This window comes from Diceros bicornis, chromosome 10 (genome assembly GCF_020826845.1).
Source record: "Diceros bicornis minor isolate mBicDic1 chromosome 10, mDicBic1.mat.cur, whole genome shotgun sequence".
Taxonomy (NCBI): Eukaryota; Metazoa; Chordata; class Mammalia; order Perissodactyla; family Rhinocerotidae; genus Diceros; species Diceros bicornis.
In genome coordinates, this window is record NC_080749.1 from 40765846 (window position 1) to 40788730 (window position 22885).

At 41.3% G+C, this 22885-nt stretch overlaps 1 long non-coding RNA gene across 1 annotated transcript in view; it reads left to right on the forward strand.

Annotated features, from left to right (window-relative positions):
• Window positions 1-3591, forward strand: part of LOC131410748 (uncharacterized) — a 39244-nt gene extending 35653 nt beyond the window's left edge. Inside the window, exon 4 of the long non-coding RNA XR_009221409.1 lies at window positions 938-3591. This is a non-coding gene — a long non-coding RNA (uncharacterized LOC131410748). The remainder of the gene's footprint in view (window positions 1-937) is intronic.
• Window positions 3592-22885: the final 19294 nt, after the last annotated feature.

Consider the following 22885-nt stretch of genomic DNA (forward strand, 5'->3'; position numbering starts at 1 on the left):
TGGCACTGTTTAAGTGTTTTACATGCAATGAAATCCTTAAAACAATCCTCTGAGATGAATTCTATTTCCTTATTTTTCAGATGATAAAACTAAAGCACAGAGAATTTCAATCTCTTGCCAAGATCAGACAGCTAGAAAGTGATGGAGTAAAAATTCAACCTCAGGCAGTCCATCCTTAGCATCTATGGTGTTAACCACTATGCTATAGAACCTCAGAGAATTGTGGGAGGATCAATTAGATTAACATAAGTAAAGTGCCTAGCAGAAGAGTGGGCAGTCAGTTTGTTAAATTTCTCTCTAAATTTTTTCATAGCTGTTTGGCCCCAGAAAGACTTTTGATTATCTTCCCCAAGACCGCATTCAATCAAAACACTGGGGAAATGTGGCTCTGGGGTAGGGAGTCTTACAACCAGTTCGTTATTGATGGCACTTATGTCAAACTCAGGGATATTAGAGATCATATCCCGCGGGACTCCATTCTGGGGCTGATTCTTTAATATTTCATCAATGATTTACATGGATAAAACAGAAAATAAGCTCCTAAAGCTGACAGATGATACATGCTGTTAGCAGATGACACCCATCGTCAGTTAGGAAGGCTAGCATCCAGGACAGGATTAGAATTCCAAATGGTCTGGCAAGATGGAGAAGAGGTGGAGGCAAAAAGAATGAACTTCATTAGCAACTAGCAGAGAGTAATCTGTTTATTAAGAGGAAAAACATAGCAAGGGCAGTGACTAACAATGAATGATAGTTGCTGGAAAGAGTTAATGGTTAAAGTTGCTCATAAGCTGGAAATGAGACAGAAACTCAAATATGACTCTGGAAACGGGCTGAAAAAATAAGACTGTGTTGGGGTAAATAAATTTCCCATTATATACCATATTTTAAAGACTCTTCTCTGAATGCTGTGTTTTTTTCCTCAATATTGTTCTAGGCATCTTGGAAAAGGCACACAGAAAGCAAAGGAAATCTTGATGACTGTGAAACACAAACTGAAGAGATAGCGAAGGAACCGAGATCTTTTAATTGAAGAAGACGAGTTAATTGCCGACAATTCATTTAAGAATTGTTTAGTGAGCAGCATCCATGTGCCAGCCTTTGTGCTGGGTGCTGGGAGACAAAGGCAATCAAGACCTGGTTTCTGCCTTGAGAAGCTCAGAGACAAGAGGATAATCACTTTTAAGTTTGTAAAGACTGTTATTTAGAGCTCTGATGTTTGTGTCACTCCTGTCTAACTCCTTTGCATCTCTTTCTTTTATCTCCTCTTCCTTCCCTCTCCTCATTTCCTCTTCTTTTCCGGTTTCCTTCCCTTCCATAGACTTTAGGTCTGTGATGGGAGCCCGCTGGCACAGCAGGTTAGCCAGGTGTATTCAATGGAGTCCCATCTGAGACTTTGCAAGGATACCAAGCCCCTCTCTTTTTCCATTTCAAGGTATTTCTATAAACTTATCTTTCATCCTCCATATACTCCAATAAAATTGCAGGCAATGGAGCAAGGCTGAGAGTGAGAAAAGTAAGTTCCCAGACTACTAAATAGATCAGTTTGACTGGAGAGAATGCTAGAGTAGATATATTATGAATTTTATAATATTAAAGAATTTGAACTTCCCCTTGTTGATGACAGAATGTCAATGGAAGTTTGTGAGAAGGGGAGTGACAGGATCAATTTAGGGTTTTAGGAAGAGTAAGTTTATTGTGGTAGATGGAATGGGTTATTTGGAGAAAGACCGGAGGCAAGGATTCCATTAGAAGGTGGTTATTAAGCCATAAAAAATAAGGACCAGAATCAGGCAGTGGAGTTAGAAGAGGCAGAAGATATGTGGAGTGAGAAACACTGTAAAGGAAAAATCAATAAGTTTGATGCCTAAATAAATATAAGCATCAAAGGAGAGCGAGGAATTGAGAACAACCCATAGGTAGTAGACAAGGAGTTTGGGAAATGAAAATGTCATTAACCAAAATAGGGCAGTGGGTATGTGAAGGTGGTTTGTAGTGAGGGAATCATGATGGGTTCAGGGCTAGACAGGTTGTCTTTGTGTTGAAGGAATATATAAATAAAAGCCATATATCCAACAGGGAGCTAGAAATAGGTTTCCCAGGAGATCATTCTCACAGAGGTAATAGTGTGCTTTGGACACCTCCACCTGTATATCCCACTGACACATCACACTCTACATGCCTAAGACTAAACTCGACTGTCATTCACAAACACAAAGCTTAATTTGTGTTTCTCCTCAAGGTTAATCATGCTTTTAAACATCCAGGCTACCAAACTCAGTGTCATCTCTGGTACTTTCATCTCCCACCTTTCCTCCTCCCACAAACAACTAATCACTAAGACAATTGATTCCAAGAGCCAAATATGTTGTGTATCAATTCCTATCACCATAGTTAGTATTTGCATGACTTGTTCCCTCAACTATCACAGTTTCATAACAGGTTTTCTCGACACGTAAGTCTGTATTTTTCCATTGTGTGCAGAATGAAATTCAAAGGCTTCCAGGAATGAACATACCTGTCCAGCCTAATCACTGAGAATATCTATACATCCCCAACCTGAAAAGCCCCACTGCCTTCCTTGTCTTTCTTTAATGATGCCAGGCATTTCAATGCCTGGGGTTCCTCTACTGATGCTGTTCCACTATTTTGAAATAACTTTTTCCACGTAAGGAGAATATCTTTCAAGTTCTGAGTCTCATACTAGTCCCATTGTGAGGGCCTCTCTGACCTCCCATTGCTTGTCTCTCTTCACTCATGTTGCTTTTTTTGAAAGCAAGAGCCTGAACCAGGGACGTGGGGGTGGACATGGGAAGAAGCAAAGGATGTAATAAAAATCTAAGCAAAGGATTATGGGGAAGAGGGACACAGAGAAGGGAGAAATTAAAGATAAAATGACAGTCTTGGCCAGCCCTGGGCGACTGGGGAGAATTATGGTGGACAGGAAAAAAGAGTAATTTGGCTTTGAGCTTGTTTGGGTTGAGATACCAGCAACGAACCCAAATTGAGCTGATAATTGAAAAGTCTTATAGAAATGAAAAGGGTGGTTGGGGCTAGAGAAAAATATTTGGAGATTATATGCAAAGAGATGATACTAGAGGCGGGAGAATAGAGATCTCCAGAGAAGAGTCTGTCAGAGAGAAGGTTGGTCTGAGGACAGAGCTATAAACATGTGACTAATTTCTAAGATGAGAGGAGGAAATCCATCTAGCAAACGATCCAGACAAAGACTGGCCACAGAGATGAAATTACATATGTTAGTTTTCCTAAAAGTAATTTTTTTGTCTTTAAATTTTTATGGGAAACTCTTAATTTCTGAGATGTTGTGCTTCTGACTTGAGGAAACCGCTGATTCTCTACTCAAATTGGGTCTCTTTTGATTATAAATCTTGATAATTAGTGGTGTGAAAATTAGTCATTTTTCTTTCAAAAGAGATATTCCATTCTTATATGAAGGTATCTAACCAAAACCAACAAGAACCAAATAAATATTAGGCTGAAGAATTTAAAGAGATGAGGGTTAGTAGAGGCTGGTTTTCACATGGTCTGATAACATATTGGGGATGGGGTTGGGGGCTAGAATAAGATGTGTTAAAATGGATTCAATTTGATGAAGTCACAGCTTTTGAAAGAACTTCTCTTTCGCACAGGGGTTCTTTGTTGTTTTTAGAGGAATTTATTGAAATAAAGATATTATAAAAATACATGCTTGTAAAAGTAATCCATACAATCCACAAATATAGAAGTAAATATGAAAGCTCCACCACAATAAACAATTTGGCATCTACCCTTCTAGGCTTTTCAGAATATATACACAATCATATATGCATGTGTCTTTTCTATATGTGACTTGCTCAACTTGCACCATCTCATTTCCCCTAAAAATCACAAGCTATAGCAATTAACAATTACATTAATAAAGGTTACATTTGTATAGCACCTTCACACACATTACATTTCACATGTATTATATCCTGGATCCTCACTCTCATCTTCAGAAGTAGGCAGGATGAGATTATTGGTGTCATTTTATAGACAATGTCATTTTCCTAAAGTCTCAAACTACTTGTGCTGAAGAAGTTGCAACTGGACTTGGGTCCTCCAACTTTATTTCCTACGTCGCACTGTTTCCCACCAGGCGAGTTCCATATCCAGGTCTCCCCAGCCTCAGCTGATGTGTCCTAAAGAGTAGGTCAGCTCAAAGCTCGGATTAGAATACAATTTTGAACATCACCATGCTGTTGCCTAGTAGTTTTCTTTAGACAGAAAAAAGGGTGGCCTCCCTAGCTTGATCTGCCAAATATCTGGATCACGTCTTGAAATGACGACAATGGAGGGTAAAATGAAAACTCTACAAGACCCCACACTGTGTCTCTGTATGTAATCCAGCTAATAAGTAATGCTGGCAATAGAGAACATGCAGTTACAAAAAACAAGACAGCAGGCTCAAATGGAGTCACATATGCTAAGCCCCACATCATCAAACTGAGTCTTCATTATAGTTTCGGTTTTCCCAGAAATGGAATCCTAAACCAGTCAATCAGGAATCGCCTCATCAACACTGGTTAGGTTATCTGCCTGATAGACCCCTGCCATTCCCTAAAGGAAAGTACCCTTGCAATAACCAACCCACTTTTTTGCCTGGTAAAAAAAGGCCCACTCCCTTCTGCCTATAAAAGTCTTTCATTTTGTACAACTCCTTGGAGCTCCTTTCTGTCTACTAAAATGGATGCTGCTCGATTCTAACTGATTTTTGCTCAAATAATCTCTTAAAGTTTTTAATATGCCTCAGTTTATCTTTTAACAATTCTAATGAAGGGAAATTTGGGGAGAGATGCAAGATGTAGTCTGGTAGAAAAAGCACTACTATATTTCATTTCTGAGAAACATCTTTTTTTCCCACATTTTAATACTTGGAAACAGGCATTCATCTTACAAATCCATGGGTCTTTGATTTGGTAAATACCAGTACATGGAGACTTGTTAAAACTAGATTATTGTCTAGACTCTTACATTCCCCATCTTGGGCGGGTCATTTAGCCTCCCAGTGTTGTGAACACGAGGTGACATATATAAAGCTCACTACAGGCTACACAGGAGGTGCTCTTAATAATAACTAACATTTATTGAGGGTTTACCCTGTTCCAGTTACTGTTCTTAGTGCATTGAGAGGATTTTCTCATTTAATCCTCACAGTGAACCTCTTAGGAAAGTCCTATAAATATCCCAGTTGTATAGATAAGCAAAGTGAGATTTACAAAGTTCAAATGAATAAGGCTATAGGTCAAAAACTGGTAAGTGGCAAAGCTGGGAGTTGAGCAAGATAGTACAAGGCCAGAAGCTCCCCAACTAACCTTGATACCCTTGACCTACTTGCTACCTATGATTTCACATCACTGTTGTTTTAGGTTCCTTCTTCCTTTTCCATTCCTCTACAGCTTTACTAGCTGATTTTGATTTATTATAAACTCAGATGCCTTCAGGATTATAAACGTGGAACTGGTGAGGGATGGCAAACATTAGGGATGGTAAACAATATGACTCTTAGGCTGTACACACACACACACCACCACACTGACCTTTGGAGTACCTTGTCACAGTGGCAAAAAAATTAAATAACACATCAAATTAAACAAAACAAAAAAGAAAAAAAAAAAACCTTGGACTGGCTCATTAAAAAGTAAAGCAAATTAAATTTATTAGAAATCCTTGCAATGTTCAAAAAAAATGGATTGACTTCAGCTATCAGTTTGGGAACTTCTGTTAAGTCTCCAAAGTAATCATGTACATTCCAGATGTGTTACAGCAGTACCTGCAAAAACTTCAATAAAGCTAAAGGAGACGCTGAAGAGGAGGAGAAGGCAGCCAAAATGGAGCTATAGCTTCTCAGAGAGGACGTCTCCAAAATGACGTTTTTATTGAGCACTGCCTATCAAATACTAGGTACTTTCTCTTGTCTCATTCATCTTTATCTATCTTCCATTATTTCTATGGAGGAGGGATAGAAGGTCCCATTTTACAGATTACTCCATTAAGGCTCTAAGGAGTGAGTAGCTTTTCCAGTACACGCCACTGAGGGCAGAGGTGGATGTATCATGAAGCCAATGAAGACCCTCAGTTGTCCTTTCCGAAGTCCTGAATCTGACTTTATTCATAGTTTTGTGTTCTCTTTCTTAAAGAGCATCCTCCAAATTGTGTAAAAGTCATGCTCTCCCAAACCCAGATCCACACCTGTATAGGAGTCAAAAGGCTGTGATAAGAGCCACCTGGAGCACGTCAACCTCTGACTTCAGCTCTCTCCTGGAGAAAGAATGCCACGAACGCCAGGATCTCTGGCCAGCTCCAGGACTGTGGGACTTGACACATCCTGATTTCTTCTGGCGCCCTCCCCGTAAATTTAACATTTAACTCGCCACCATGCAAAGATGCCTGGAGGGCAATGTTGACTATATTTTTGCAGCTTTGGTTTTTCTATTAATTGTGAAGTTGCCACTAGCCTAAGGGAAATGAGATGCCAAAAGGAAGGGGAGTGGATCCCTTCCAGACCTCTACAACTCTCAGATTACACTAAACCAGGAGCAAAAACCCTCTTTAGCATTTGAAAGGGAAGGCAATTGTATTACTAAGCCTCACTCAACCGCCTCCAGACTTTACTCAGCCAGAGAACAAAGGGAAAAAAGCAAACATCACTTCACACCCTTTTTCACTGACGTTAAAAGAGACCTCCCACTATACAAAAGTCCTTCTACAGGTCAGCTTGGGAGTGTATTGAGGAGGAGGGCACTGGCCAGGGAACAAAATGTTTACCATCACTCTCCAGCAGGCTGCTTCTGTTTTTCTTTCAGCACGTGCACTGGGTACATCTGTCAGAATTGGACATTTTCATCCCCAATTAGCTTGCTGGTGGTCAAATTATACTTCCTTGGCCCTCCTCAGTCTTTTTCAGAGTCTTGATTCCAGTTGAACTAAGAAAGCAGGGCCACCCTGAGCCGGGACAACTCCCTGGGGATGATTATTCATTTATATTCATCAAGTCAACAGCTACTCATTGAACTGGTAACAAGCACTGTGCTAGGCGCTGGAAGGATGGAACAATGCAAGAGCTGATGCTGTTGTCTTAGAGCTTCAATTCAGTGGGGGAAGACTGACCTTAAACAATGAAAGACACACTTCATTATATAATTACAACTGTGATAAACAGTGTGCAAAGAGAGCTAAACATGAAAGTGGCTGACTTCACGTGGGCTGTAAGAGAGGGGGCTTCTTTGAGGAAAGGAAGGAGTAGTAGTTAGCTATGTGCCAGGGCAGTTGAGATCCTGCTGGGTGGAGGTTAGAGGGGGCAACAGGCAAAAAGGCCCTGACTTGGGAAAATATGGCCTGGCACAGGAATTGGAAGAAGGCTAATGTGGCTGGAGCCCAGAATGCAGAATAGAGCTGGAGACTAGGCAGGAGGGGAACTTCCACAGGGCTTTGTATTCTGCAGGCTTTTCCTTTCTATCATCTCCAAAGCAATGGGGAGCTAGTTACGGGATTTAATGAGGGAAGTGACTTACGAGGTTTGCAGTGTAGAGAGAGAGTTTTAGGGGGCAAGAGACTAATGCAGGGAGGCCAGTTGATAAGCCATGTCAAAAGTTAAGGTGAGAAGTTCTCAAATTTTAGTGAATTGCCTGGGGATCTTGTTAGAAATGCAGATTCTGATTCAGGAGGTCTGGGGTGGGGCGAGAGGTTCTGCATTTATTACCCAAGTGCTGTGTACTGACTTGTTATGATTTCAAATCCATGTTTTGAAAGCTTGTTTTGGACAAAGTTGTTTGTGGTTTGAACTTTTGAATAACTTGTTTTGATGAAACTGTTTTGAAATTGGATGTTAGTACTCTCTTATGAAGCTCTTGCACCTGGAGGGGAGAGGACCCATTATGTCACTGACACTATAGTAACAGCAGTGGTGTCCATCACATGATGCACTTTTAAGCTTTAAAAACAAAGAGGTTTGACCAGCAACTCAAGAGCATTCAGTCTGGGTAAGGCTACTCTTTGCTGATCTAAGGAGCTCTCCAAAGATCTTGAGACACTTCTTGGTGTGACCAGGCTACTCTTGGTGGGCAGTGGTGTTAAACCATGCAGCAGTCTCAGGAAGAGAAGGGACATCTGTTCCTGCCCTGGTAGGCTACTCCTCATAGGCAGTGGCGCAAGCTGTGTAACCATCCCTAGAGTAATAACCGTTGGAGAAGCCCACCTTGCCTGCCAACACTGGTGCCATTGCCTGCTAGCTGTGTGCCCCAGCAGCAAAGGACCTATGCTGGCAGCTGATAAGCCCATCTTTTAGTTGGAAAGATTGACTCTACTGAGAACCAACTTGTAGAAAGGTACACCTCAACTAAATTTTGACTTAATTTTTTTCATCTCCCCTTTGCCTGGAACAATAGTGTAATTAACCTATCATTGGTTTGGAGTATGTTATTTCTTTATTGACTTATTAAAAGACATTATCCTGTATGCCATTGGCTTGTGAAAATATTATTACTATAAATTATAATTCCTGCAGTGAACTTGTGTTAAATAAATTACTGGCAAAGACAATCTCAGTTTCTGAGTATAATTTGCCCTGAACAAAACACCACATAGCCATGCTGCTGGTCCATACCACTTTAGTCACTTTAGTCACAGAGTTTTAGATCAAAGTGTTTGCAATGGAGATAAAGAAAAGCAGACAAATTTGAGAACTACTGTGTGGGAAGTCTCATAGGTCTCTGACCTTGGCAACTTGATGGAAGGGGGTGGTATTCACTGCAACAAGATGCACCAGAAAAGAAAGAGTCAGTTTGGGTGGGAGGTGAAAAGCTCAGTTTAGACGTGTTGAGTTTGATGTGTCTTATGACTATCTAAGAAGGCAATGATATATATGGATCTGAAACTTAAGAAAGAGGAGGAAGCTGGAGATACAAATTTAGGAGTTATCAATATGTATATGGTAATTGAAGCAATGAAAATGGATGCTATCAGCCTAGGGAGAGTACAAAGCAGGAGTCATAAACTCAAATTTGGTCTGTTGGCCATCTGTTGGTCTTCTCTTAAGAATCTTGGGAAGAGATGAGGCCTAAGAAAAAACAAGTATGTAACATCTGAGTGGGGAGAAGAAGCCAGCAAAAAATATCTGGGAGGAAAAGGTCAGAGAGATGGAAGAAAAACCAAGTTGCTATCCAACAGTCATTGCCTTTCTTTCTTGCTGACAGAACAGGGTTTAGACATGGAGATGGCTTGAGATCCAGGAAGAGAAACCCTCCCTGTTTCCCCAGAGGCTGAGTTGTGGTTGAACTAAACCAGACATAATAATCTCATTCCACTCTGCCTGTAGATTGATCTAATAGTGGGCTCCAACTAATGAGACAAAAAAAAAAGAAAGTAGGTTGGCATGAGTGGGGATTCATCGAAGGCATTTTTCTTTCCTGTAAAAAGAACAAGAACAAGAAAGGAGCTTCATGGTGCCACTGTTCCCCCCTTTATCCTGCTCTGAACTCAGACATGGTGTTAGAGCAATGTCAGCCATCCTAGGGCTGAGAGGAGATGAAATAAGGCTGAAAACTCAAAAGCTAAGGGTGGTGAAATTAAAAACTAAAAAGTGCCCATGTTGTTGATGACACAGCTGAGCTGCTGAACTGCTCTGGAACCATCACCCTCTTGCCTTTTTGTTAAGTGAAATGATAAATACCCATACCGCTTACGCCACTGCCGGGGGGGTTCTGTCATTTGCAGCTGAATGTATTTCCAACTGTTAATTAGTGTATATTGTACAGTGACACTGTATAGTCACGTGTTGCTTAACGATGAGGATGTTCTGAGAAATGCATTGTTAGGTGATTTCATTGTTGTGTGAACAGCATAGAGTGTACTTACACAAACCTGGATGGTGTAGCCTACTACACAGCTAGGCTATGTGGTACTAATCTTATGGGACCATAGTGGTACATGTGGTCCGTTGTTGACTGAGACATTTTGTGGTGCATGACTGTATAGTGTAGTTCCAGAGCTAGAAAGACAGGGTTCAGATACAGTGTTTAACTTGGGACATTTTGTGTGTTTCCTCATCTGCAAAATGGAGATAATAATAGTATCTATCTCAAGAACTCTCATACACTGTTGGTGGGAGTGTAAATCAGTAAAGCTACTTCGTAACTTGGCAGGATTTACTAAAACTGAAAATGTACGAAGCCTAAGGCCCAGCAATTCCACTTCCAGGTAAATCTTAGACTCCTGCTCAATGCATAGAAAGACATGTACAAGATTTATTGAAGCACTTTTTGTAATAGGAATTAGCAACAGTCTAGATATCCATCAGGGGAAAACACATAGGTAAGCTATAGTATATCGATATGATAGTATACAATGGAGCAGTTTAAACAGATGAACTAGCTCTCTCTATATATATCGACATGGATGGATCTCTGAAACATAATGCTGAATAAAAAAAGCAAATTGCCGAGTGAAACATGCAGTATGATCCATTTTTATATACATTTTAAAAGCAGACACTACACTACATATTTTTGTAAATCTGTAAGTCTATGGAAAATAGATTGAAGGGACACACATTAGATACACTCAGGGATGAGGGATAAAGAAGATAAGAAAAAATAGGGGTCATGTCTAGACAGATGATTACATCATGCCAGTAACGGAAAAGAATGACTGATTGAATCAATTCAATTCTGTGCATCTGCAGCTCAACCTTAGAAACAAAATAAAACAAAACAAAACATAATAGTATTGTTCTTCTGGGATTAAATGACATAATAGTCCAGTGTCTGGCACAAAGTAAGGGCTTAACAAATGGTGGTCATTGTGATTATCATGATGCTTGCTTGCTGTGCTCTGCCTTTTTGTTTTCCACTGGCTCTTTCTAGTACAACCATCTTAGAAAGATGGGGAGTTTGGTTAGGTACTTCTCTGCACCTAAATTTCCAGTTCTCATTTATTGGTTTGAGGGTGTCACAGCAAAAGGCTTGGTTTGGGCCTGGTCTTAATGTGCACTGAGGCTACTCTAATGGGTTAAAAAAAAATGCTACAAGGCACACCCAATGGCAGCCCCAGCCCTCCAATCACCCAAATAAGCACAAAGAGAGGAACACCTTACTAGTCTAAGTCTTTGCATTTTGCATAACTAGTGTATATTAATCAGGACTAGAGTGAGCAAAAAGGGAAATGTATTTGCGCATGTGAAAATTGGGAATTTCAAGAAAAAAACACAGGCTTCAACTTGCTCAACTGAATTGGAGACTTTTCACTGCCTTGCACCTACTCTGTTAGTTCCACAGCTGAGAGTCTATTGCTTGAAGTGTCCACTTCCAGGTACCAATTTTTGAACCATTTCTGCAAGCAACTGAAAAATGCTCTGACTCACCAAGGTGGAAAAAGGAATTTATTGGAAGCATACTCTGTAGCTCATGGAATTAAAGGAAATGCTGAGAGCCAGGTCTTGGGAAGAAAGGGAAGCAGGAAGCTACAGGATCTTAGTAAGGAATACATCCTCTTTCTTTAGGTTGTGTCATGGGAATAATCCAGCTCCACCCACCTGGAGTCCTTCTGTCACTCTCCCTGAAGAAAGAGTCTAATTGGCTTAGTTTGGGTCATATGGGGGGCCCTGTGATGACAGTCCTATTAAGACTACATAGAATTGGGACAGAGTTGTCCCCCAAAAGACAAGTTGCTTCCAAAACAAGGGAAAGGATGTGGCATAGCAAAAACAACAGACGTCTACTACACAGCTAAAGGTACTTAACATCTTATTAGAGAGTTCCAAAGGTCACGGACTGAACGGTGTGACATTATAGCTTCACTATCAGCTTGCTCAGTGACTTGGGGAGCTTCACTTCACAATTCTATCTCCTCCCCCTTTCGTAATCGCAAAACAGGGTTCATGACACATACTCCTTTCACTAGTCACCAGATCTAAGTCTCGATAAATTAATAATAACTCCACACTGAAAAGGGTCTCAGATCTCTTAAGGGAGTGATTCTCAACCTTGCCTTGGTTGCACATTAAAATCACCTGGGATGCTATTTAAAATGCATACACCCACAGATCCTGATTTAATTGGTCTGGGAGGGAAAGCTTGGGTATCAGTAAAAAGTTCCCCAAGTGAATCTAATGTGCAGCCAAGGTTGAGAAGCCCTGGGACAAGCTTATAGGCATAGTTTGCTCTCACTTCACTGTCCTGCAGAAAGTCCTCCTGTATCCTCGAGAGGTGACTGTCAGCTCATTTTAATGATTCCAGTGAGGAGATTATTTTAGTGCGCTCAGGCTGTGATAACAAAATACATAGGCTGGCTGGCTTAAATGAAAGAAATTTATTTTCCCACTGTTCTGGAAGCTGGGAAGTCCAAGATCAAGGTTCCAATAGGGATCAGTTCCTGGTGAGAGCCCTCTTTGCTGTGTCCTCAGGTGGTGGAGAGGGAACAAGCTCTCTGGTATCTATTCTTATAAGGACACTAATCCTTATAATATAAGGCTCCACTCTTATAACCTCGTTTAACCTTAATTACCTCCATAAAGGCCATAGCTGCAAAAACAGTCACATTGGGGTTTCAACATATGAATTTTGGGGGGAATTATTCAGTCCATAACCAGGAGGTCACAGATCATTGGGCTGTAGGGTGACTTAAATTGTTAGAAAGCTCTTTTTCATCTGAAGCCCAAATCCGTCTCTTCCTAAATTCTTTCTATCTCTTAGTCTTAATTCTGCAGAAAGGGTTAAGAGAAATAAGAGGCAACTAACACAGTGAACAACTATTTTGCTAGGTATTTTGCTTACGTTATCTCTCTCCAGTCTCAGGAGAATCCTGTGAGGAAGATATCACAATCCCTGATTTACAGATCAGAAGACTGATCTCAGAGAGGATGATCAGGGAGAATGAGTAATCTGTCTAAACTCATAAAGCCGAATATGCCTCATTACTTTATATATCTTTCCACCATCATGCTGCAGAAGTCATCTCGTCTACACAAAAACCTCTCAGATGTAGGAGGGAAAGTTGCCTGTAGGCTTGAGAGCTGTGTCTGACTCCTCCGAACGCGCCTGGTCCATCCAAATGCTGCCTCTGCTACTGTGTATATTTTTGCTTTTCTTTTTCTCGTTTTCTCCTCTTTATTTCATTCTTTCATTATTTAGTCTTCATCCTGGCTTTGATTCGCTTCTGACACCACATAATCTTATTTTTCCTCTGTGTCTTTCCTGGAATTCCTTTCATTTTACAGACTCTAGTATAGACCAAACTTAGCATGTGTAAGAATCATGTGAAAATGTTCTGATTCACTAGGTGAAGTGGGGCCCATGAATTTGCATTTCAAACAGGCTCCCAGGTGACGATGTTGCCACCAGTTGTACATTCGCCTTTGAATGTGCTGATATAGATGAGCTCTTCAGCCTTTCTAACTAGCTGATCTGTAGAAAGGGTTTCATTTGCCTTTTGACTTTCTCCTCTAGACGGAAGATCAGCTTGCACTTCCAGTACTTATGATTATGACTGGTGAAGACAGAAAAAGCTTTGAGAAGAAAGAATCTCTAGGTCATGGGAGCATAAAACCATGGTTTGTCTATAATGTGATTTTTTTTTTCCACCTGCTATCTTTTTCTCCTTTTTCTGGAACAACACTTTTCTTTTATTTTTGGAAAGCGCTTTTAGCCCACTCTGCGTGATCCTGGTGGGTCTATCAATCATGTGGTCTCATGTACCCCACCATAGGAATGGACACAAGAGTCAGAAGAGCAGGTCAGAATGTGTACACCATTTCCCTGGACACCGTGATTGGTCTAGCTTGTCATTTAGCACATGACCCATGAAGAGCCAGTCAGAATCTTTTTTCAGAATTGCCACGAATGCTGAGAGAAGAGAGGGGTTCTTTTCCTTGCTGTTGCTGGCTGTTGGTGATGCTGGTGGCCATCTCTGCCCTCACATGGAAGGAACCTTCCTGGGAGTGAAGCTGTCACAGAGGAAAATAGAACCTGAAGATGCAGAGAGAGGGACAAGTGGCATTGGCATTGCAATGCAATGGCATTGCATCTAGCTTTGCTGAATCCTGTTTCTCCCTTAGATTGTCCATTCTCTTGAGTCAATAAATACTGTTTGGTTTAAGCTTGTTTGAGTTGAATTTTTGCTTCTTGCAACCAGACTTAAGCTATAAAATATGTTCATCTTGTTCAATACTGCAGCCCCAATGCTTAGCAATCAATACCTGCTCACAAAATACATACCAAATGAGTGAACAGAGAGAATTCTCACTGTTCAATTACTTTTCTGGGTCTCAAAATTGGCTAAAATAATACAACTCTTCCTGGTAACTTCATGAGGAAGCTGTTTTAGAATCCGTCTTTTTTGATTCCTAGGCTGTAGCACATACTGGGATGAAAGTAGTGGTTAAGAATCCAGGCTCTGAGTTGAGCAGAATTGGGTTCAAATTACGGCTTCACAACTTGCAGTGAAGTTGTAAACTCTCTGAGGCTCCATTTTTTTCCATGTGTAAAATGAGGGTAACAATATTTATGAAGCAATTATCACTCCACTCTGCTCCATTCGTCTTCCTCACTCTTTTTTTCATAACTGAACCTGCTCTTTTGGCCCAAAGTGGGCATTTGTTCCAGGCAGGGCCAATGATATGGCTCTTGTCCCAGCAGAGTTAGATTACCTCTGCTTGGAATTCAGATTGTGAGTGAAAACCCACAGAGATAGAAGACAGTTTAGATAGAGTCATCCAATGATAGTGCCATAGACTGAGAAAAGAACCAAGATCTGTGACTAAGTGCCTCAGAGCTATTGTCCTTTCTGTCTTTTCTAATCCTGTTTGTGCAGCTCTTCTGATTCATGGGCCAGTCCAGAGGTCTTCCGGTAAATCTTTTGTGTTTATAAAGGATACAACCAAAGAGCCTTCTGAATCAATCCACCTCAAAAGTCAGCTTTGAGAAGTAAATAAGACCATACATGTGAAGTAATTTGCTAAGCGCTGGGAAAATAACAAATGCTTAATAAACGTTAGCTAGTATTAATACTCCAATTTGATTTCCTACTTGGTAGATCCTGCATGGTTAAACAAATAAATCCGTGTTTATTACCCAGCTATATGGAGTTGCCCATGTGAGAAGCATCTTGATTGTAAACTGGAGCCTATACACCAGTGTCTACTCTGATGCATTTAGTGAGGGTAAAAATCAGACGAACCAATTCTGATTCAGTAGGCCGGGGGTGGGGAGGGGGTGTCTGGAGATCAAACTTAAAACCACCAATTATTTTCTCCATCCATGATGTCTTAATCCAAATGGTGGCTCTCTTCTGATTTGCAGATACATGAAACTCCCATTGTTTCTCAATTTGGGGTTCTAGAAGCAGATTACTCTTTGAAAAGCCAGAGCCCCCCAAATTTATTTCATATGTATTACATGTTTAAAATCAGTCCATCTGTAGTAGGCTGAATAATGGACCCCAAAGATGTCAGGTCCTCAACCCCAGAACCTGTGAATGTTAATTTGTAAGGAAAAAGCGTCTTTGCAGATATGATCTAGTTAAGGATCTTGAGATAGAGATTGTCCTGGATTATCTGGGTGGTCCCTAAATGCTACCACAAGTGTGCTTATGAGAGAGAGGCAGAAGGAAATTACACTCACACACAGAGGAGAAGACAATGTGAAGGCAGAGGCAGAATTGGAGTGATGAGTCCACAGCCAAGGAAATACTGGTTGCCACCAGAAATTGGAAGAGTCAAGGAGAGAATTCTCCCCTAGAGCCGCCAGAGGGAGTGTGGACCTGCCGATGCCTTGATATCTGCCTAGTGAAACTCATTTTAGATTTCTGGCCAGCAGAACTGTGAGAGGATAAATTTCTGTTGTTAGAAGCCAGCAAGTTTGTGATAATTTGTTACAGCAGCTGCGGGAAACTAATACACCATCCTAAATACATTTGTCAAATGTATTGAAAAATCTGTCTAACCAAAAGCTGTAAGAGACAGAAACTTTATTTGATTTATATAGATTATTGGCCCTTTTCTATCCTGCTAACTTGCCAAAAAGCTGAGAAGAGTTGTTAATACACAGATTCAACTCCTCCTGTGGTATCACTCGCAGACCGCCCCCTATTGAATCACCCTTCTGTAACAGGCACACAGGTTGATCAGTTTCTGATGCAGTTTTCCTTGCCCCTGGATCTGAATTGCAATCTCAAAGCCCTTAGGTCCCTTCTGAAGGATGAATGAAAGAGTACAGCTGACTGCAGATAATAAGCCCTCTCCCCTTCATTTCTACCTTCTTCAGGAACAGGAGACTGGTTCATTGCACAATGGCCTTCACCCATCCCTTCCTTCACCTTGGGATGGGGACAAGTGAGGTCAAACCTCTTGGGGAGAAATCAAGAACATTGCTAAAGTCTTCTTCCTTCTTTCAGTTCTCTCCCTCTAAGGCAATGATCATTTTAATTTTTCCAATACTTTAAAATATTGTACAAATGTTTGAAAAAAAATTCAGACAACATGGAAGAATAAATAACAAATAGTTCAAATTCCTCTCTCCACATCTTCCCATTTCACTCACTTCCATATATTTAACCACTATTAAAAGTTTGATTTTCCTTCCAGAAATTTCTTTAAATGTTTGTGCACTCCTTTGACATGTACATGCCTGTGTGTATTTGTACACAAACAGACACAGAGGCCTTTTGTAGGTTTTTTTTGGGGGGGTTTTATTTTTTGGTGAGGAAGATTGGCCCTGAGCTAACATCTGTTGCCAATCTTCTGCTTTTTCCTTGAGGAAGATTGTCCCTGAGCTAACATCTGTGCCCATCTTCCTTTATTTTGTATGTGGGATGCTGCCACAGGATGGCTTGATGAGTGGTGTGTAGGTCTGTGCCTGGGATCTGAACCCGCAAACCCCAGGCTGCCGAAGTGGAGTGTGCGAACTTAACCACTATGCCACCAGGCTGGCCCCAGAGGCCTTTTGTTTTTTGTTTTAAATTGATAACAATAATGTTAAATGTCAAATCAAAGCAACTCTGTTATGCCAAGATCAGGGCCATGATTAGGAAGAATGGAACACTGACACTCAAGCTGAGGACATTTGGGTAGATACTATTTAAGATTTTGAACTCCAGACTTCTCTGAATCCTCCTGGCCTTCAGACGTGATCATCCCTCTCCATTAAAAGCTTACACTCTTTCCTTGCTAGAAGACAAAGCAGCAGCCTTTCTCTATAGGGCAGCATGTACCTTCCTCATGAGCAGCCCCCATTTCCCTTCCTAGTCATTAGGCCTATAATGGGTTAAGTCCCAATATAACACAGCGGGGGACAAGCTGAGCCTGGTAAGGAAGGAAAGAGATTCTACCCAAAGGAGTTGCAAGATCTAACTAGAATGCACTGGTAGGGGCTGTGGGAACATTGTAGGGATTGGATTCTGAGGCTGCTCCATCAAGTAGGCTGGAACAATATATTAGATAGGGGAGAGTTTATTGATTTGTGGACACTCTCTAAAAATATAAGATTTAACATCTTGTCAAGGATCTGAGGAGATAGCATGAACTCACCACTAGTATGGATCCTAGAAGTGTGGAAAAAATGATGGCTCGTGCTAAATGAAGTTGAAATGCCAGAACTGCTATGGTAGACAGTGGAGAAAGAGATTAAAAGGTTCAGGGAAATGGGCATGCTGAAATGGATTTACATGGAAGAGACATCGGATGACTACGTACCATGGGAAGGACTATTAGATACATCATTGCCAAGGCCATAAGTAATGCATTGGTGAGACGGGTGCCAGCTTCACTAAAAAGTTTAATGAGGGAGCTTCTTTATAAGACCAGATTAATAGTAGGAGAGGCCATTACAGAATTTGGCTCAATGATTGCAATGGGGATGTTAGAACTCCAAAACAATAGAGAGTAGGGAGTGGCACGTAACTGCCAGAAGCAGGGTGGATGTAATTTTCTTAATGAGTGGCAGAGTTGTAGGATAGCTAAGGGGGCCTGATCTGCAGAGAGTAATGGAGATGGTTAATGGAATACAGTATCTCTAGGGGCAAAAATAGATGGGCACCCAGCAAGGGTACAACTCAGCTTGTACTGTCAGAAGAAATCAAAGATAGATGACCTCTAGATTGAGGGTAATGAAATGTTATGATCCCTTGTCAGCTCCTGGACCTGAACTTGTTTTCAGGTACAGAATCCATTGACTGAATAGTCACTTATATTTAAGTATCTTAAACATTTTGGAGATTGTGAGAAACAAAATTCTGAGTTGATATTGATATTCAGAGACCTAAAGTATCATCATGGTGTCCCTTTAAGAACGAAAGCTTCTGGAATCTTGACCAAGATCCTATTTTCAGTGAACCTACTGAATCTGTTGATCTACCCAGCAGTTATTTGCATGATTCCCAAATGTATAATTGGGGTTTACCTGTGTAGTAGTTGACACAACTACAACTTTGGGTTCTTGGCCTTTGGAGTGAGAGCTCTCATAGTGGAGAAGTCCAAGTAAAAGCCTCTGAAAACACTCCATCATCCCCCTAATCCCATCCAAGGACCAAACCAATATCACAGCCCCAGGATAGGAAGATGGCAAAAATTAGTGACACCTTTAAGGATACAAAGGATGCAGGGATGGTGGACCCTATCATATCTCCACTTAATTTGCCAATCTGACCCCTAGAAGAAACCAAATGGATCTTAGAAGATGATGGTTTACTGGAAACAAACAAATTGTCGCCCTAATTGCAGCCATAGTACTAGATATGATTAATATCTTTGCTAGAACAGATTAACATGATTTCAGATACACGATACATGGCCATTGACTTGGCAAATGCATTCTTTTATATTCTGATCAAAAAATAGCATCAGGAACAGTTTGCATTTACATAGAGTGGGTAATAATACATATTTACAGTTTTGTCCGAAGGCTATGTTAATTCTTTGCTTTCTATAAGAATATAGTCCAAAGTGATTTGGACTGTTTAGACATCCCATAGAACTTCACATTGATCTGTTATATCAATGATATTATGCTAATTTGAGCTAAAGAATAAGAAGTGGCTAGCACACTAGAGGACTTGGTAAGACACATGCTCCATGCTAGATAAACCCTGTAAAGAATCACAGTCCTGACACATAAGTAAAATTTGTAGTCTTGTAATCAGGGATGTGCCAGGGCATACCTTCCAAAGTAAAAGACAAATCATTATATATTGCACCTCCCATTACAAAGAAGGAACTCCTATTCCTGATAGGTTGTCTCAGTTCTAAAGAGAGTGTATTCCACATCAGAGAATATGTCTCCAGCCCATAGACCAGGCAATAAGAAATGCTGCCAGCTTTAAGTTGGTCCCAGTGCAAAAAAAGAGTTCTGCAGCAAATCCAAGCAGCCCTGTGGCTTGGCCACAAGAGCCTGCAAGTCCTATGGTATTAGAGATATCAGTGGCAGGAGAAGTTGCAATGTGGTGGCAGGGCTTACAGCAAGCTCCAGGTGGCAGAATAATAATGCAGAGTCCTGAGATTTTGGTGCAAGGAGAATTATATACTTAAAATAACCCAATTTCTGGCATGCGATTGGGGGCATTGGTAGAGGTGGAATGCCTGACCATAAGACACCAAATGACCACGCCTCCAGGACTACCCATCAGGAGCTGGGTTCTCATAGATCCCTCAAGTCATAAGGTTGCTCAAACCCTGTAGCAGTTTATTGTAAGAGGAACGTGAGCTCCAAGCATGAGAAGGACTAGAGAGAAAAACAAGGCACATAAGCATGTAGCCCAGACTCCCATGACCTTCCCCACTGTGCACCAGTGCCTCTCCCTCACCTCACTGTGATCACATCGGGAATCTCTTATTACCAGCTGACGGAAGAGCAAAAACTCCAAGCTTGGTTACAAATAGAACAGCTTAGTATGTGGGTGCTTAAAAATGGAAGCAGCTGCAGTGCAGCCTCATTCTGAAGGCTTTGAAAGAGAGGAGTGAGGGAAAACCCTCCTCATGGGCAGAGTTTTGGGTGATGCACCTATTTATCCTCTTGTGTAAAAGAAGTGGCTTGAGGTTACACTATATCCAGACTCATGGGCAGGTGCCCAGGTAAGAGTAAGAAAGGGTGGAACAAGGAGGTGGGAGAACATGAGGGAGTGGGAACAAAGTGTGAAAATCTTTGTATCATATGTTATGCCCACCAGAAAGCATCAACCATGGAGGAAGATCTAAACAGCCAAGTGAACAAGATTATTCCACCAGTCCCTGTCATCAGCTACTCCAGTACTGGCTCAATGGGCATATAAATGTAGTGGCCATGGTGGGAAAGATGGGTGTTCCATATGGGTCCGACAACATGCGTTTCCACTTACCAAGTCTGATTTAACTGTTGCTGCCATCAAGTGCCAAATGTGCCAGCAGCAGACCCCAGTGCTGAGCCCTAATAGAGTGCTATTCCTCAAGGAGACCACTGGTGGCAAGTTAATTACATTGAGACCCTTCTATCCTAGAAAGGCCAGAGGCTTGTTCTAATAAGAATAAACACATATTCTGGGAGTGGGTTTGCTTTTCCTGCCTGCAAGGCCTCAGCCACCATAACTATCCAAGAACTGATAGAATATCTTATTCCTTGGAACGGATCCTATGTAACATTCTGTCAGAGCAGGGAGCCCACTTTACTGCAAAGGAGGTGTGGGAGTGGGTTATGGCCATTGGATCTACTGGTTATATCACATACTGTTTCACTCAGAAGATACCTGCCTGATAAAGCATTGAAATCACGTACTGAGGACACAGTTGACATGCCAGCTTAGAGGCAACATTTTGCAAGAAAAAGGCATCCATCCTCCAGAAGATTGAATCAAAAAATTTTATATGACACTGGATCCCCAAGGAAGACTAGTACATAGGTCCAGGAACCAAGGGATGGAAGCAGGAGTGATCCCAATTACCATCTCTCTCAATGACCCACTGGGGACTTTGTCCTTTCTGTCCCCACAATTCTAGACTCTACAGGGTTAGAGTTCCTGGTTTCCAAAGGCAGTATATTTTTGCTGGGGGACCAGCAAAACTTCCATTGAAATATAGACTACAACTGCCATCTAGGCACTTCAGGCTCCTTGTGTTCAGGGACTGGCAGACAAGGAGAGGAGTTACCATCTTGGCAGGGATAACGGACCCTGATCATCAGGAGGCAGTAGAGCTGCTCTTACACAATGGGGGCGGGGATAAATATGTGTGGCATCTAGCTAATACACTTGAGTGATTTTTTATACTCCTTTGCTCAACTGTGATGGTAAATGAACATGTCAGCAACCTTGGCCTCAAGAAGGCATGGTGTCCAGGGGCTCATACCCCTCAGATATGAGGGTTTGGGCAACACCATCAGATAAGTCACCATAACCAGAAGAAGTAGTGCTGAGGTAAGAGGAATCTAGAATGAACATTGGAGGAGAAAGATGATAAGTATCAGTTATGGTCCTAAGACCAGCTCTGGTGGTAAGGACTGTAATTTGCCCCACTAACCTTTCTCTTCTAAGTTTCTTTTGGGAAGAAAGGTACATTAGCATCCTGGAAGAATAGCTCTCCAAATATATATGTGTGTACCTAAAGAAATGTATCTGAGTGACACATAGGGTGGACCGTAATGGATACGGACATAAGCTACAACGATCTTCCTTCAAGGAAAGACTTGCTGCCCTGTCAGCTCCTTCACAGTTTATCTCAGCGGCTCCAATGGGGTTAGTTAAGACTTTGCCAGAACTTCATTGTAGTTCGACATCTCCCTCTGCCCGATCATACTTCCTTCCCCTTCTTTCCATGAGTGTTGATTTCTAACAGCTATCCTTCACATTAAACTCTATCTCAGAGTGTGCTTCTGGAGAATTCAACTTATAATACCACCCTTAATCCCCCACTCTGAAGATGTGAGGAGGGTAGCACCAGTGTGGAATGGGGAATAAAAGCTGATCAGAGTGATGAAAGCATACATATGGAAGTGAGAATGACAGCAGAGTTGGGAAAGTCATCATACAGGAGAATTAATTAAACAAGTAAATATTTAAAGATAGTGGGAGCCAGTTTTCTCAATGTTGAAGAAGGTAAGTATAAATACAGAAAATGAGAAAATTAGAATAAAAATCTTGGATCTTGATCTTAGATTATTGGAGGCGTTGGTGTGAACTCTTAGTTTTAAATATATATAGATAGATAGAGAAATAAAAAATAGATGCAACTGTGTGTATGTGTGTGTGCGTGTGCGTGTAGCTAGCTGTGTCCACTGATAGGGACTGGGAGCAGTGACGTGCTAATACTAAGGAGCACATTTAGCACTCAAATGTGACTTTTAAATACTGTTTTCCATTCAAGAGGACTAACGCTTATTGAAGAAGTGGCTGATTCCAGACTGGGGCAGGAAAAGTACAAGATGATCATAAAACATGTTGTTATAGAAAGCATGTGTTTGTTAAGAATTGTGAAGGGTCAGAGAGTTTACCCTGCTTGCGAACCAACAAGTTAGCTTGCCATGATTTCATCAATGCTCACAGAAGACACGAAACTCCTTTACTAGTCATGGCACAGCAAGCAGCAGGAGCTTCACGTTTGTGTCTCACTTCCCAATCCTTATGGGGCGTGACACAGAGGTAGACACTGCACATACAGTGAGTCTGTGTCACAGCTGAGGAACCCTGACCTTAGGGAACCTGAATTTTTATAACAGGCAGCAAGCAATCTGCCTGACCTTGCCCTGCATGAAGAAGTCATATTTATGACACTAGATGATAAGGAAACTGACCTCTGCTCTGGACGATGTTACTCTCTCTATCTTCTAAGCTCTTTGCTATACAAATATCCTTGAAAAGATGACCCAGAAAAAAACACAGTGTTTCTGCTCACAAG